Source organism: Staurois parvus, unplaced genomic scaffold, assembly GCF_062004578.1.
Source record: "Staurois parvus isolate SC_StPar_1 unplaced genomic scaffold, SC_StPar_1.0 ptg001396l, whole genome shotgun sequence".
NCBI lineage: Eukaryota > Metazoa > Chordata > Amphibia > Anura > Ranidae > Staurois > Staurois parvus.
Window position 1 is genome coordinate 1,398,130 of NW_028319192.1, and position 11,864 is coordinate 1,409,993.

An 11,864-nucleotide genomic window follows, 5' to 3' on the forward strand; every position below is an offset into this window, starting at 1 on the left:
CGCCCTTGGTAACGGCGGACGTCCGAGGCCTGGCGCGGCCGCATGACCCGGGGCCTCGGCGGCAGGTGCCTACACCCATCCGAGCTGCAGAGGATTACTGAGGGCATTTTCTGCGCCCTCTGTGTCTGTGGGGGTGGCGCAGCTCAATATTGGCGTTCTCGTGGCACTGGACGTTCGTGGCCTGCTTCATCTATCACGGACCCCCTCTCATCCGGGTCACAGTGAGTACAGGGGGCTAAAGGGCTGACTGCCAATTGTCATCGGGTCCCCCCCCAGAGTTTCAGGGAACGGGGCTTCTATCTGCTGCCCCAAACACTACCTTCCTCTGTTATCACGGCCCCTGCTGGGCCCAGAGGCTTACTGAGGCCTATATAGTACTCCGGAGGGGTGTCGGGGCTCCCTGGATCCGCCCTGGAGGACCCGGAGCTCATCATTGGGGGACCTCTGTTCCACGCGTGCCCCTCATCCAACCCAGGCCCTGAGGTGGGAGCTGAAGCCATCATCCTGCTTCTGCAAGTCATTAATGCTATACCACGGCCTATGCCTTCTCCATGCCCTTACGGTTCGCTAAACGTTTTTACAATATAAAGTTTCTGCGGTGTCATGGAAATTTTGTATTGTTGGTCGAACTTTAAATGTGTCATGTATTCGTGTTATTCATATGTCTCTCGTGTGGCTTAATTAAAGCTCTGAAGGCTGCAATTGGGCCATGCGCATATACAATGTATGTATTACAGTACTCGGCTTGGTAATGGATGAGATGGCAGATCTGCGCTTATAGACCGGCGTGTATACCACCACGGCATTCCATGCGAATGCTGCTGTCAGTAGACCGTGGGCCTGTATCCACATATCAGCAGCATGGTACCACGTGGGCTTCATAACGCAATGCGCAAGCGGTGTGAACTCCACGTGTAGGCTTATGCATATCTTACAACCCATTACTAACTTGAAACTGTATCTGGGATGGATGTGTTTTAATAAAGATCGTATCGGGCCCATCCAGGTACAGACTGATATTTTTAGGGAGTGCTTGTGCAGAGAATTTACATACCAATAGAAGCTAGTAGGACAGGAAATATGACCTCAGATGGCTCATAGGGGGGAAGGGGAGGAAGTCTGCTGACCTCAGAAGGTTCATGGGGGAGGACCAGTGATAGATAATAGCAAAGGCTATGCTCCAATTGGAATGTACATCCTCTGTATAAGCAATCCCCATTGTATTGTTCGGTGGGAGGGATTGACTTTATTCATGTGGGGGGCATGTGTGTATTCTTAATAAAACAGAGAGCTGAGCCTAAAATCAGCCCTTATGTGAGTTGCAACCAGCCTTAGAGTGTCGTGTGATCATTCCAGGGTAACGGAGCTCCATCACCCACAAATTCAACAGAACCAAAGTATTTGGATGGGCAGGAATCGTGTAGTTTGGCTGCAGTCGTGGTAAGCGAGATTCGCACAGCTTTATGGGGGATTTCTGCGCATCCAACTGCGAGTACTCACGGTAAGGAGAAATTCGGTAAAGCGAATTTCCAAGACAGTTTGGCGAGCCTGGTGGATACTAACGCGTATTCTTGCGTAGCTAACCTAGAACGAGGGGGGAATGGCCATCATGAACTAGCAAAAAGTATGCCGGCACATTTCAGGTCTCTCTGCCATTAAGAGGATCGCTTTTTGCGTGTTCGTGTGGCTGATTTCGCTCTCTGTTAGCTAACAAGAAATACCGCTTAACAAGGACCTCGTTTTTTGTCCTAAACTCTTGATTTTGTGGGTGAAAGACGAGGGTTTGTCTCTGCGGAGAGCAGCAGAGGGGTGGGTTTTGGTTGGCTGGATTTGGTCAAGTTTAAAAATCTTCCAACCAAAAATTAAACGGGTATATGTTTTAGTGGGTAAAAGTTGTTGCATAGTGTTAGGTAAGTATTTGTGGGCTGTAGGTACTGTGGTGATTGCTTTACCCCCTCCACGTGAGGTAATTATTACAGTGCTGAAAGGCTTAGGTTAATTGTTAACTGTTGTAAGATCTGTGTTATGTGGTCTGTACAATGTTTTGTGGTATTACTGCTCCCAGCAAGCATGCAGCAGGGGGTCCTTTCTGTTACATGTGCATGTTAGTGTGATATGTTGGTGTTTTATGTCCGTTCTGTGATTGTGCCCAAATTGTGTTGTATGTGTGCTTCATATTGTTGTGTAATTGTCCAGTGTATGTTCTGTCCAAACGTCTGTTTTATGTAAGAGGCAATTTTGAGGCTAGAGGCTGCCGTGTGCTTCCCTGTGGGGGGCCATTCTAGCGTTACCATGTGCTTCCCTGTGGGGGGTCATTCTAGTATCTGCCATGTGCTCCTCTGTGGGGGGTCATTTTCTTGACTAAACCACATGGACTCCTTTTGTTTGGTGGCCATTTCGTTGGCTACCAAATGTGCAGTAATCTCTATGCAATGTGCATGAAGTTTCCTATATGCATTTGACCCATATTGTGTTTTTAATCCAAATTTTTTACAGTTTCATTTGTTTGCTTTTAGCTTTAAATTTGCGTATTGCCAGCCAATTTAAAGTGTATTAAGCGAATTTTCCCTTCACGTGTTCCACATTTAATGAGCGCGGTGTAGTCTGGGTTTTTGCACATAGATTTCTTGTATAGTGATTATGTTTTTCTTGTGTTTTTCCTGTTAAAAGTAGTTCCTTATTGTAAAGCGGGTTTGTTTTAAGCTGCTGTGTCGCGTGTTTCACGTCCAGCAGACTTTTTGTGTAAACGGTTCTAGGTGGTTGCAGTAAAGATTGCGTGTATAACGTGGATCGTTTAGCGGTGCTGATAGGAGTGATTTTTGAGTCAGCAACAAGGTTACTTTTGGCGCAGTTTTTTCGGTTTACCTCTGTGTAATTGTTTTACTGTGAAACGTCCCGTGTTTTTCATAAGGATCCACTTTGTCCTTTTTAACAGTTTTTCAGGTTGAAAAGAGTTTTTTTTTCTGTGTGTATTAGGAAAGTTTTTTTCTTTACACAAATTTCCTAAAGGTCAGTTAGCAGGTTTCTGGCCAACCAGTGACCCCTAAGTAACATCCAAGAACCCCTCTTTTTGTTTTGACTTGTGTTAGCTACTGTGTGCAGGGAGAGAAAAGCCACTTTCATCATTGTGCGGTGTGGCCTGCCAAACACAGTGGGTGATGAGAGCCACATAAATTACGCTGTGTGAGTGGGCGGTCCAGGGAAATCCTGGTTACCACAAACACTTCGGGTGGTCAGGATCACACAAATTGCGCTGTGGGAGTGGGAGGTGTGCTCTCAGTCTGACCGCCACTTGATGCGCTTCGGGTGATCGATAAGTATCACATAAATTACGCTGTGCTGGGAAAGTGGTGGAATCAGGCCTCTCGGTAGGATCCCACCGAGTGCTCCAGGGGGTAAACAGGTACCCGGACGCGGGATATATACCAGTGACTAGTCACGATGGGCAGTAGTCAGTCCATGAAGAGAGAGGGGGAACCAGCCCTCTTCAGGGTAAGGACAGCTGCACAACTGATGAAGGTGAGTTTGGGGGGGAAGTCTACAGAACCCCTCAAAAGGTGGAATAAATGGTCGAAGGGTACCAGATGGGAAATTCCCCGGGAAGGTACATTTGACGCATGGAGGTGGGAAAAATTCATCTCTGAATTTGGACCACGGATGCAGGCGTCAGAACTAGAGATCGCACAGCTATGGCTTCACAGGTCAATCCGATTAGGGAAGCAAGGCATACATAAACTGGTGTCTGTCCGGAAGAACCAGGTGATGTATACCTGGCCTCCAGAGGGAATAAAACAGGAGGATCCGGTGTCAGAGGTGGAGGAAGCTCTTTCAGGGCTGACTCTACTAAGGCAGGCAGGATCAGGGTCTGCTGGGGTTCCCCAACAACCAACAGTGGCTGAGATAAGTATAACTGCACCTGTCTCTTCTGTTAGTGACGTCACTCTTGATGTACCTTCTGTCTCTATGCCTCAGCCTCTACCTCTACCTCTCCTTTCTTCCTGCTTCACCCCAGCTCCTTCTGTTTCCAACTATGAAGCCTACTCAACAACCGATTTGCAGACTATCTGTGAATCAAGGGGAATAGACACCCGGTTAAAAAACAGGGCGGATTGCATCAAAGCGCTACGAACCACTGATCAGACCCCTGCCCCCCAGCTATACCCTGATCTGAGGGACCTCAAACCTGAAGGTGCAGTAAGCGAGGTGGTTAATCTAAGCCCACCGATGATGCTGGGTCAGCCCTTGCACTCTTCCCGGACCGAGGCCTATCCAGTCAGGGTGCAGCAATTTGAAGGTCCTCCCAATGCACGGGGGGAACGGACTTTAGGGGAACGGGTAGTTTGGCATGTCCCCTTCACCCCGGCAGAGATCCGCACTATTCTGGCTGAGCTCCCGGACTATCGAGTCAATCCGAGAGGATTTGCTCGAATGTTTGGACAAAACCAGTTCAGCTATGGTATGAGCGGGTCAGATTGTGCACAGATCCTACGGGCAAAGGTGGGCATGGAAGTGGCCAGTACAGTGATTGCAGGGTGCTCTATAACCACGCATGAGGAGATGACTTCAGGGGGCAAAGAGTTCTGTACACAGCTAAAGGCAAAGCTTCCAGAAATGTATGGTGCTACCTCTACTACAGACATGATGAAGCTCACCCAGGGTCCTAATGAGGAAAGTGCCTGCTTCTGGCGCCGTCTCAAGCAGACGGCACTGGATGCGGATCTGGAAGTTGGACCTGATGCTCCAACTGAAGGGGTAAAGGTGACCGCGACGCACATTCTGTTGCGGGCCAAATTTTTGGAAGGCATCGATACTAAAATTCGGGAAAGGCTGGTTCTGGCCCGACCCGAATATAATGAGATGTCTATCCCTGCTATCCTTTCCACTCTTGCGGCAATAGAGAGGGAAATGGATAGAAGAAAACAAGACAAGGCCAAAGTTCTTATGTCCCAGACCCCACACGAAAAACCAAGGGATCTGGGTCACAGGAAGGATAGGCCCCCACCCAGGTGCTTCCAGTGCCACCAAACGGGGCACATGAGGAGGAGCTGTCCCCAATTACCTAAAGGTCGGTGGCAGTTCATTCCTGATGAGTCCTCCGCCCCTATGACCACCATGGTAAGTAACTCCTATGAATTCTCATAGGAAGTTGACAAATCGGTGTCGGCCCAGATCCATCTTTTTCTAGAGGAATTAAAATATCCCCTCCCTTGCCTCACCGACACCAGTGCAGCAAGAACGGTCCTGCGAAAACAGGACATCCAAGGCAAGGTTCCCCTCTCAGGGGAAAACCCTCCTAACCCCTACTAACCTCACTATCAAACGATGCACTATTCTTAACCCAGCTTCTCTTCTTCCTGTGTCGGAAGATGAGAAGGGGGGGGAGGACAGCAATGACAGTGCTGAATTTTGCAACACGACTAACAATACTAACACCTCTTCTGCTAACATGTCTTCTTTGTCCACTACTAATCTCTCTTCCAAAGGACACGACTGCATCTCTTTGGTGGAACTGGAGTCAGCGGCGACACACCCCATATCACCCCGAGAGTAGCGGTAAGGTTGAACGTCTTCCGATACCCAAAAACCTTGGCCTGAATGTCTCCCCATTGCCCCCTATTCCATCCGGAATGCCCCTCGGCAACCACATGGGCTGTCACCCTACGAGGTGTTGTTTGGGGGACCTCCCAAAACAGGGTTGTACTTTCCTCAACAGTTGTTGTCTTTGCATTCACAGCTTACAGGTTATGTGCAATCTCTGCAACGGGAGCTGCAGAAGATACACCATCGGGTTCGCGAATCGCTCCCCGATCCAAATACAATAACAGGTGTTCTTTCTATTGAGCCAGGTGATTGGGTCGTCCTAAAGAAACATCAAAGAACCGGACTCGAGCCACGGTTCACCGGACCATACCAAGTCCAGCTGACGACACCTACCTCACTCAAGCTCGAGGGACGAGACAACTGGGTGCACGCAAGCCACTGCAAGAAGCTTCTCAGCTACACCAGAGAATGAGGGGTGTCATTTTCCTTTTTCTTTTTGTTTGTATGTCTTACATGTGTGTGAACGGAGGAAAAGATGGCAGATACCCCAACCTTTTATTTAAAATGCACCTGCGTTTAGCCAGAACCGCCAACAAAACCAACTGTTGGGTATGCTCAAAGCCCCCACCCAGTCATCACATGTCCGCAATGGCCGCTGTTCATGCCCTATATGACATCCGCGTCGGCATGAAAAAGCAAGGGACCCCTGGTCAGCCCCCACGTAGACATTTGTCGGTAGAACTTAATGACACATTTTTAGCAGGTAACATCAGTTTCAGCACCAATATTAGCTCTAGCTCCTGTAGGGCCCTCGTCAGTCCATTATGGGTAACTGGGCAGCTAGGCAGCCCTCAGGTGTGCTTTAACATCAGCTTTGGCACAGGTAACAAGTTTGTTGGGACTACCACCTGCGAGGGAGGTATAACTGTCAATCTGACTAACCAGACTTCCCTTCTGAGTAACCACACTGACCGACCAGACCACGTGTGTTGGAAGGACGGATGTGATGTGCAGACTGAGGGAGCAATCCCCCAGTCTGTGCAACTGTTGCTCAGTGCCAGAGGCCGAACGAGGAACTCCTCCTGCTCTGCTCTGACAGGTCCATACTATTTTCTGTGTGGTTCGGCAGCCTATAGAACATTTCCCCAGAACGCGAAAGGTTCGTGTGCCCTCATAAAGCTAGTCCCCGCATCCTATGTAGTGATGGACCATGAAGAGTTGATGGTCCACAAGAAGGTAAGGATGGCAGGGAGAGTTCGCAGGGAACTGTTCTCTGAGGGCGACCAGGCATGGACTTGGTTCCCCTCATGGACAGGATGGGGAATAGAACTTATGAAGCGCCTGAACAATTTTTCTGTCATCGTGGATAGTATGTTTAACGAGACCGTAGAGGCTGTCAGAGAAATTGCCCAAGAACAACGGCAGATGGGAATTTTAGTGCTTCAGGAGAAGATGGCCCTTGATTACCTTTTAGCCGCCAAAGGGGGGTTCTGTGAGTTCATCGGAGAGGATTGTTGTACTTGGATAGAAGACACCGATGACAAGGTCCAGGCCCATATGGACAAAGTTAGTGAACTACAGGGAAAAGCTAGAGCTATAGCTAGTGAGGGTTGGAATCCGTTCAAGGGTTTGGGAGGATTGGGAGATTTCCTGTTCTCCATCGGATCTTGGTTGAAGGAAGTGGGAGTGTATATCCTGATGCTTCTCTTTTTCATCTGCCTTTTATATGCCGCGGTGAGATGTTCCTGTTGCCTCATCGACCGTGTAAACCAAGCTCGGGCAGACGACCACATCTCCATGCCCGCTCCTGGGATCCCACTCCAACCACTGATCGGAGGAAGACCTCACCAACCATCCACCTTCTCTACAGATTACGTCCTGGCCTCCCTCTAATTTATCTCTCTGAAGACCACATTCTCCAAGACCTTCAAGCAAGCTTCAAGCCTCATCATGGTTTGTGTCTGCGATTTGGAAAACTGTCTGGGTCGAGACCAGCCTTGTGTGGCCCCGTCTGCAGGGGCAATTTGAGAATCTGTTGCTGGATCTCCCCAGACCACCGTGGGATCACAAGCTTTATTCATACCACAAGTCTGTTTGTGGTTTTTGCAAGAGCCTTCCTGTAGTGAAGGTTCCAACGCTCTTGAGGATCATCGCTTCAATCAAGCCTGTTTGCGTCGAGTCTGCGTCGGGTCTTGTTGTTTCAGGTACCCCGTGGAGCTTTATTCTCAGGGACAACTACAGGAACTCTTTGAAGTTTGAGACTACACCCATCAAGCTGAAGAAGATCAAGAAGGGACACGAGGAGAATATGATAAAACAGGAGGGAATGTCATGGAAATTTTGTATTGTTGGTCGAACTTTAAATGTGTCATGTATTCGTGTTATTCATATGTCTCTCGTGTGGCTTAATTAAAGCTCTGAAGGCTGCAATTGGGCCATGCGCATATACAATGTATGTATTACAGTACTCGGCTTGGTAATGGATGAGATGGCAGATCTGCGCTTATAGACCGGCGTGTATACCACCACGGCATTCCATGCGAATGCTGCTGTCAGTAGACCGTGGGCCTGTATCCACATATCAGCAGCATGGTACCACGTGGGCTTCATAACGCAATGCGCAAGCGGTGTGAACTCCACGTGTAGGCTTATGCATATCTTACAACCCATTACTAACTTGAAACTGTATCTGGGATGGATGTGTTTTAATAAAGATCGTATCGGGCCCATCCAGGTACAGACTGATATTTTTAGGGAGTGCTTGTGCAGAGAATTTACATACCAATAGAAGCTAGTAGGACAGGAAATATGACCTCAGATGGCTCATAGGGGGGAAGGGGAGGAAGTCTGCTGACCTCAGAAGGTTCATGGGGGAGGACCAGTGATAGATAATAGCAAAGGCTATGCTCCAATTGGAATGTACATCCTCTGTATAAGCAATCCCCATTGTATTGTTCGGTGGGAGGGATTGACTTTATTCATGTGGGGGGCATGTGTGTATTCTTAATAAAACAGAGAGCTGAGCCTAAAATCAGCCCTTATGTGAGTTGCAACCAGCCTTAGAGTGTCGTGTGATCATTCCAGGGTAACGGAGCTCCATCACCCACAAATTCAACAGAACCAAAGTATTTGGATGGGCAGGAATCGTGTAGTTTGGCTGCAGTCGTGGTAAGCGAGATTCGCACAGCTTTATGGGGGATTTCTGCGCATCCAACTGCGAGTACTCACGGTAAGGAGAAATTCGGTAAAGCGAATTTCCAAGACAGCGGATAACCTTGTTAGCATCTATGTAACTACAATCCTAAACCTGTTTTGGGCGCTATAGCCCCCCTGGGGTTATTATCTCTTTAGGCTATCCAATTTTCAGTTGAACACCCCCAGGAGACTCCCTATATGCCGTCCACCAAGAAAAAAAGGGGACAAGCTCAAAAGTCCCTCACGACATACCTACTTAAGACACACGAGATTTGCAGCATGTCTTCAGATAATACAGAACGAGCATCTCTGTCCGATCCCACGCAGGATACCACAGCTCCTTCATCGGCTCTGATTAATGCAGATACACAGCAACTCACAAAGGGGGACTTGTAATCTTGCCTGGAAATTATGTACACCAAGCTGGCCACTAAGTTCCAATCAGAATTACATAAAAGCACAAATGTTCTCTCTCAGGAAATCGCCGCATTGGGCTCCAGGACCGACCGCTTGGAAACCAAACACGATGAGCTCAGCCTAGCCTATGGTGAACTTTCCAGAGATCATGATCATTTACAAATGGCCTTTTCACAACTGCAGGCGCAGGTTGAGGACCTAGATAATCTAATATAATAACCTGCGGGTCAGGGGAATACCAGAGTCTATGTTGGATCTCTCGCAAACCATTACCAAGGTTTTCAAGTCACTCCTCCCAGATCGTGACCCTGGGTCCTTTGCTTGTGATCGCATCCATAGAGCCCTGCGTTCTAAACCTCCTATTGATAAACCACCTAGGGACATTGTTCTGTGTATGAAAGATTTTCTGACCAAAGAGGATATTCTTAGAGCAGCTCGAAATACCCCAACGATCTCCTTCGATGGCTCGGTTTTGCAAATCTTTCCAGATGTTTCTCCGGCTACATTGGAGAAATGCAGAAAAATGAAGGAAGTTACAACTGCCCTTTTCTCTGCCCGTATTCGTTACAAGTGGGGCTTCCCTTTTAAGCTGATAGTTCCACATAATGGGAGCACATATATAGCCACCTCCCTTCCTGAAGGCAGAGAAATCTTGGCCAAGCTGGGACTGGCGGATGCCCCATCACCTCACCGCCCATCCTCCACTCCTCGTGTCTCCCCTATTTGGCACACTCCATCCCCACGGAGGGATAGAAGAAGAGTCCGACAAGAACCGGGTTGACAGGACCTTGCTCACTTGTCTATTACTCATTATTTTGACAACCCTCAATCCTGATCCACAATTTACTATGACTGAGACAAACACCGGGATATAGGGACTTTGCCCATTTGTACCTTTTTATACCTTAAGGATGTGCAATTTTGTGGTCACTGTTGTGCAGTTTCAGTGTTTCTGAGACCTATGTATGCTTTCTCATTGATAACTGGATGTGTTGAAATTTCACAAGGGTCTTTGGACCCTCTTAATATCGCCCATTAACTCATGGTTTCATAACCCCTAAACACGTTCCCCCACCTTGCCGCCTGACATGGCCGGAGGTGTCACTGCCAGATTGTGGGGTGGCAGCTCCATTTTCCATGTTTTGCGAAGGCAGGGTTATGGGCCCATTTGGCCCATTGAAGTTTGAAATCTATGTTTTTTCAGGTATGGCATACTGCCTGCCTGATCCATGTTTTTCAGTTACCGTTATAATTATAGGAGCTATTAAAGCTTCATCTTTATCATTCTTTCACCTTTCTCTTTTCAAAACTTTCGTACATGATGTTGGATTCTTGCCGGCTTGTGGACGTCATGACCCCTGTATTGGGATCTGGATGTCCCCTATGCTGGTACTATTGCCTGTCAATCTGTCTGATGTAGACTCACGGGTCCTTGTGTCTAGCCGAATAATTCTGGGTGATGTTTTTGCAATGTGTATTTTTACGCTGATAACCACAACTTTTGTATGCTATGGCGATTCATTGTATTTTGCATAATGTCCACGGTTTCAACTCACCAAATAAGCGCAAAACAGCCTTTCTTCAATATAAGCGATTAGGGGCTAAAATGATTTTATTACAGGAAACACATTTTGCAGCTGCAAAACACCCGACATATTTTCATAAATCCTATAGGCAGGGGTATTATACTTTACATTCCTCCAAGAGCAGAGGAGTGGCTATCTTTTTACATAATTCATTCCCCTTTGAGGTCCAACATGTATATCGTGATCCGGACAGTAGGTTTATCATTCTTAAAGGCACCCTTTCAGGTCGAGAACTTACTATTGCAAATATCTATGCACCGAATTTGGCACAAGCGTCTTTTTTTTCAAACTTTTTTGACGTTCTAGATAGGTTCTTGTCCCCCCATCTATTGGTGGGTGGAGATTTTAACCTGGTAGCAAACCCTCTTTTGGACCGGAGCTCCTCCTCGCAATCTTCCCAGGCTTTCCCAAAATCCCTTACTAAAAAACTAGATGCCCTCCAGTTGGTGGACACCTGGAGAGCGCATAATGCAGGAGCTAGGGATTATTCATTTTATTCTCACCCACATGACTCTTACGCCAGATTAGACTATATCTATTGCACCCCTATTCTATTAGCGAATTCTAGGTCAGCTTGCATTCACCTGAGCCCCTGGTCGGATCACGATATTATGGCTTTATCTATCACGTTTATAGGATTGGCGCCTACCCCCTTCTCTTGGAGACTTAATGACTCTATGCTTACTGATATTGACTCTCGCCATGAGGTGGTTACTTCTCTCCGGGAATACTTTCAGTCTAACTCTACGCCTGATATATCTTCAGCCACACTATGGGTAGCCCATAAGGCAGTCCTACGTGGCCGCCTTATCTCCATGGCCTCCACCAGGAATAGAAAACGATGGCAACAAATACTACTTCTTACCCGAGAAATGGAAGCACATTATAGACGTCATGTTGCTAGTCCATCTCTCCTTAATAAACAGTTGCTGTCTCAAAAGCGTTTAGAATTGAATACCCTACTTTCCCAAAAGACTGAAAAAGCTCTCCGCTGGTCGAAGGCCTCGTACTTGTTACATAGTAACTCAGCATCCACCATGTTTGCAAGGAAATTGAACCACTCTCTGCGCCCCCCACACGTCTATAAGTTGCGCACTGCCTCGGGCACTACTTCGTCTCTACCTC